We start from the raw sequence: 6,182 nt of genomic DNA, 5'->3' as shown, positions 1-6,182 counted from the left end.
GTGCATGCCAAGCACACAATCTACCACTGAGCTATGCCCTCCTCGGCACCATAACCTAACTTTAGAACATTTCTATCACCCCTGGAGAAGAAACCCTGTACCCATTAGCAGACACTCCCAGTCTCCTACTCTTCAACTCCCCAGAGCTAGTCTACTTTTGGCCTCTATAGATTTTCCTAATCTGGACATTTCATATAAATTAAATCTTACAATATGTGTTTCTTTGCAACTGGTTTCTTCCACTTAGCATAACGTTTTTGAGGTTCATCATGTACTGCTGTTCTTTTGAAAGTAATCTCTGTTTTTTCCCCCCTCTGAGTGCTTTTAAGATTTTTTTCTTTGTTTTTGGTGTTTTGCATTTTTACTATGATGTTGTCTATGTATGAAAATTTATGGAGTCTCTTGAATCTGAGGTTGACATTACTTTTTGTCTCACTCGTTCCCTTTTAGCCACATCTAATCTGTGGTTTAATCCATCTGTGGAATTTTTTAGTTATTTTATTTTTCATTTGAGAAGTTCTACTAGATTTTCAAATCCATTATGTTACTTGACATAATTTTCTATACTTTGGCCATAGTTTCAAGTTTGTTATTTATTTAGTTATTTAAGTCCACTAAACATTTCTGTCTTATAGTCTGTGTCTGATAATATTGCTGTCTGAACTCTGAGTGTCTGTTTCTGCTGGTTTTCACCCCTATTACCTTGTTTTCTTCTGCTGAGCCTGCCAGTTTATGATGGTCACTTCTCTTCAGCCCTGAGGTCGCCTGCACAAATTTATATTAGAGGCAGATATATTCTTTCAGGTGTTCTGGCTTAGCTTTGTTCCTTTAAGGGCAAAGCCTGGCATTGCTTTGGACATCCTTCATCCCAGTGGGTAGACTCTGTAGTCACTCAGACCTGGCTTCAGTCCCACAGTTCACTATCTGTGTGACCTTGGACAAGAGATTTCCCTTCTCTGGGCTCAATTTCCCCCTCTGTACAACAGCCTTCATGATTGCCCCTCCCTCATAGGGCTGTTTTGAGAATCTGCATCAGTTATTGGTTATTGATACATAGCAAATTGTCCTCAAACTTAGCAGATTCAAACAATAATAAACATGAAGACACAGGGAACTATATTAGATTCCTTGTAGTAACCTATAATAGAAAAGAATCTGAAAAAGAATATATTTTATATATATATATATATTTTATATATTTTATTTATATATATATAAAATTAAATCACTTTGCTCTACACCCAAAACTAACACAATATTGTCAATCAGCCGTACTTCAATTAGAAAAAAAGAAGGTGGCCTTCTATGAACCAAGAAGCCAGCCCTCTTCAGACACTGAATCTGCCAATACCCTGACCTTAGACTTCCTAGCCTCTGGTACAATGAAAAATAAATTTCTGTTATTTATAAATAATAATAATAATAGTAGTAGTAATAACAATAAACATGTAGAGCTTACAGAGTTTCTATGGATTAGGAATTCAGAAACAGCTTCTTAGGTAGTTTTGGCTCAAGGTCTCTCAGAGCTGTAATTAAGATGGTGGCTGGGGCTTTAGTTATCTGAAGGCCTGATTGGGGCTGGAGGGTTGACTTTCGAGAACTCTCACTCATATCCCTGGCTGGTGCTGGTTTTCTGCAGGATACTTAAATTCCTCACCATATGTATGTCTCCATAGGGTACCCAAGTGTCCTAGCAACATGACAGCTGGCTTTCCCTAGAACAGACGATCCAGAAGAGCAAGACAGAAACCATAATATTCTATGGCCTAGTCCTAAAGTCATACTCCTTTATTTTCACAGTATCCTACTACACTGTCAACCCAGCTCAGGGTAGGAGGGAACTACACAAAAGCACAGAAACCACGTGTTGAGGATCATTGAGGGCCATCTTAGAAGCTGGCTCTCACATGTCAAAGGAGGCAATGCATATAAAGCACTTAGAACCATGCCTGGCATATAGTATGTGCTCAGGAAACATTAACCATCCCTAGTAAGTGTCCTGACTCTGCTCTAGGTATGTAGGATCTGCCTGGCAACCACTTTCATTCAGTCATTCAACAAACAGTCAGGGATGGGATAGCTCAGTGCTGGAGTGCATGCCTAGCATGAAGGAGGTCCTGGGTTCAATTCCCAGTACCTGTGTTACACAAAAGTAACAAATAAACCTAAAATTACCTCTCCCATTAAAAAATTTTAGTGGGGAGGTTATAGCTCAAGCAGTAGAGCCCATGATTAGCCTGGACAAGGTCCTGGGTTCAATTCCCAGTACATTCTCCGAAAATAAATAAATAAACCTAATTACCTCCCCTCACCCCCCCCATCAAAAATTATTTTTTAATTTAAAAAAAGAAACAAAAAGAAAAAAATTTAAGGGAAACAAACAAACAAAAAACCATTTATTGAGCAGCTCTATGTGGCAGGCATCATTCTTGGAGCCAGGGAGACAGCTATAAACAAAACATGGTCCCTGGATTTATGAAACTCACACAAACAAACGGATAGAGTGTCCTGCCAGGTGGGGCTAATTGCTGTGAAGAACCACAAAGCCAGGCAAGAAGAGAGGGAATGAGGAAGGAATGAAGGCTTCCCCAGGAAGCTGGTCCAGCGGTGGTGGCGGCTTAGATTTTGACCTCTGACAAAACCCTCCCACATCTAGGAGCTTGTCCTAACAGCACAGGCAGATAGAATTCATGCCCAGTATACACCCATTTTACAAACAGACCCAGAGAGGAGCTAACGTGATCTCCAAGTCCCCAAGGTGGCAGGATTTCTCCAAACAGAGAGTTTCTCCAATTTGGATGCTCAACAGCATGGCCCAGGGAGATGGTTAAGATGCAGAACATCAGGGCTTCTGCCTCACCAGGTTTGGGGAGTATCCAGGGATCTGCATTTTAAACAAGCACCCTAGGAGACTGACCAATGACCTCTGAGAACCCTGTTCTGAGGGCTTCAGTGTGCAGGGGAGGGCAGGCCGGCTCTGACAGGGTCAGAAGAGGCTCCTGGTTGTGCCTCAAGGGATGGGCAGGGCGTAGCCTCAAAAGAAAAGGGGAACAGGCTGAGGCCCAGAGACACCAAGCATTTGGCCCACAGACACACAACCTGCAGAGTAGTTTTAGGTATACAGGGGTCAGTTGATTTAATCAAGTATATCTCCTGCTGTATATTGAAGGGGGAAAAAAGGCCAAAAATTATTTTCAGTTCCTCCCATCAAGAGAGGGAGTTTACTAAACAAAAGAGAGAGAGAGAATTTATTTCCCCATCTCCTGGATCTGTCCATGTCATGCTGATATGAATCTTCTTTTTTCCCTTTTTTCAAGGGGAGGGTAGCTAGGCTTATTTATTTATATACATATATTTATTTTTAGAGGAGGTACTAGGGATTGAACCCACGACCTTTTACATGCAAAGCCTATACTCCTATCACTTGAGCTACACCCTGCATTCCTTTGTTCCTTTTTGAAACTCCAAAGACCACCAGTGAAGGAGCTGGCCTCAGCCTATTGGAGGCTGAGACCACGTGGAGCAGAGATGAGCCATCCCAGCCAAGGCTCCCTAAGCCTGCCAATCTGCAGATGGCAGATGGCAGATGGCAGACGGCAGACAGACGAGTGGATAAGGTGGCAGCTGCCCTGTTGAGCCGCCCCCTGCCTGCAACCCCATGAGTGACCTAGCTGAGCCCAGCCCAAACTGCTGACCCAGAGAATCCAAAACCACTACGTTTTGGGTTGTGTAATACAACAAATTCTGATTCAGCCTCGTTAGTAGGGGAGAGAACTGTCCTTCCTTCTGTCGTGGCAAGTTTTCCATTGTCAATGTAATTAACACTAACTGCCCAACAGACACACTCCAAATTGCGCAGACTTAACACAGGAAGCTTCGTTTCTTGCTCAGTAAAATCCAGGGTGGATTTGGTGGTCCTTCCCTCTCTTGTAGCTTAGGGAATGCAGGGCCTCAGGTATCAGTGGAAGGGAAAACAAGATGGGGGCCCACCAGCTCTCCATCGCTTCACCCCAGAAGTGGCAACCTCTTTGTTACTTCTACACACACACACCATTGGTCAGAACTAGTCATGTGACTGTAAGGGAGGCTAGGACAGGTAGGGGATCATAGGACAGGTTGGTGACGCCCATCTTTGCCAGAAAGCACATACACAGGTATAATTAATTTCCTCATTCATGTGCTTGTCTTTTTAACATCTCTCTCCTCTATGAGACTGAATCCTTGAGGGTAAGGGACCACATTGCCTCTATGTAGCATGGAGCCTGCCCTACAGTTGCATTTGTAATCGTTGTTGAATTGCTAAGTGAACGAATACACTAACAGGTCACAGTGCGATCGGTTGTATTTAATCCCAGTTTCAGAGAAAATCCCCAATTAAATTTCTAACAGTCCCTCTCACTCAGTAATGTATATTACTTCTGATATTGTAAAGCTCTTATATGGTGATCATTCAATGACTACAAATAAAACATGAAAGTCCCCACTAATTGTAGCCAGGGGTGTGGCTACATGCATTGCTTGGTGAGAGTGGACTCAAATTTTTATGAGACAGTTTTCATGTGGCGGCTTTGCAGTGGCCCCATAAAAAGTTCCTGCTTCAAGATAAAACCAGGTGAGTTTTTCTCTCTACTGTGTGATTTTGGACTAATCTGCTGTCTCCAAATCTTATTTTTCTTATCTGTGAAATGACAAGACCATCTGCCTCATGGGATTGTTGTAAGGCATGGATGAAACTCTGTGTGTAATGTAGATAAAGACCTGCCACTTGGCAGCTCCCATTTTATATGGGCTGATCCCCCTTGCCCTTGCTCCACAGGCACTGGAGAGGACACAGCTTGCAAGCAAGCTGGGGCAGGGTCTGTTGGAGGCTGGGGAGGAAGGGTAAGAACTTGGGGGCTTCTCCATAAGATCCTAGATACAGCTGGTCCCTGTTCTGGGTGATGCACAGGGGGTTGGGGGTAGTGGGGGAATGATACTGGGTGCATAGAGATGAAGCTGACTTGTCCTTGTCTGTATCAGTTAGCATTTGCTGTGTAACAAAACACCCCCAAATTTAATGGCTTAGAACAATGATCATTTTATTTAGCCCATGATTCTGTGGGGAATTCTGGTCTGGGTCAGCCTTTGTAGTAAGCTGGGAGGTCAACTGGTGGCTGGGTGATCTAGGATGGCCTCCCTCACCTTTCTGCAGTTAGCAGGCTGTTGACTGGGGTACCTCAGTTGTCTTCCTTCTGCCTTCTCCCACTGCCTCCTTCCTCTCAGAATTTGATTCTGTTCAGGTATCTCTCTCCCACCACTCCCAAACCCCCTACATGAGCCTCAGGGAGGCTGCCCCCACCTACAGCTGGAGAATTGGCATGATTAATTAATGTAACTGCATTTCCCTTGTTGGTGATTGGTCAGGAAAGGGCATGGGGCCCAGTTCTGGCCAATGAGGTATGTGGGAAAGTCTGTTAGGAGTGCTCCTGGGAAAGCTTTCCCCATCCCGGGAAAGAGCTATGGAGGGAACAACAGCAACCACCTCTGATGGAGGGCTTGTTATGCCAGGCACTGCTTATTCTAAGTGCTTTAGGTAAAACAACTCATTCAATGCTCATGAGTTAGCTCTCACTTTACAGATGAAGATTCTGAGGCATACAGTGGTTAAGAAACACACCGAATCAAATGCTAGTGAATGTTGGAGCCAGGATTTCATTCCAGGCAGCCTGACTCCACAGCTCTGCATTCCGAAGGACTAGCATGCCACCTCCTTCTTCCTCTGGTCATGGATATCTTTAAAGCAGCACCTGGGACTGCTGTAGCCACTGTGCCAGCAGTTACCTGGGACAACAGCGCAAAGAGACAGAATGAGCCTAGGGCCAGGGTCCTTGCTAACAGCTCTGAGTGCTGAATCAACCAACCCTGCAACTCCACCCTGCTGTCAATGTCTTGCTTTGTGTGAAATACATTTTCTTCTTTTTCAGGCCACTATGACTCAGGGTTTCAGTTACTTACAGCCAAAAAGTACCCTGAGACACCAATATATCCAGAAGAACAGAGGGAAGAGGGTTCTTATGAACCACTCATTTGAGGTTGAGAAATAAGGCTTCCAACTTTCACCCTGGGGCTCGTTTTTGGAGGCAGAGAAAACTGATAAGAGATGGGGAGGAGAAACTGCATGAAACATCCAGGAGAGATGAAAG

Source organism: Camelus dromedarius, chromosome 18 (assembly GCF_036321535.1).
Source record: "Camelus dromedarius isolate mCamDro1 chromosome 18, mCamDro1.pat, whole genome shotgun sequence".
Classification (NCBI taxonomy): Eukaryota; Metazoa; Chordata; class Mammalia; order Artiodactyla; family Camelidae; genus Camelus; species Camelus dromedarius.
Note: the sequence above shows the minus strand (reverse complement) of the source record.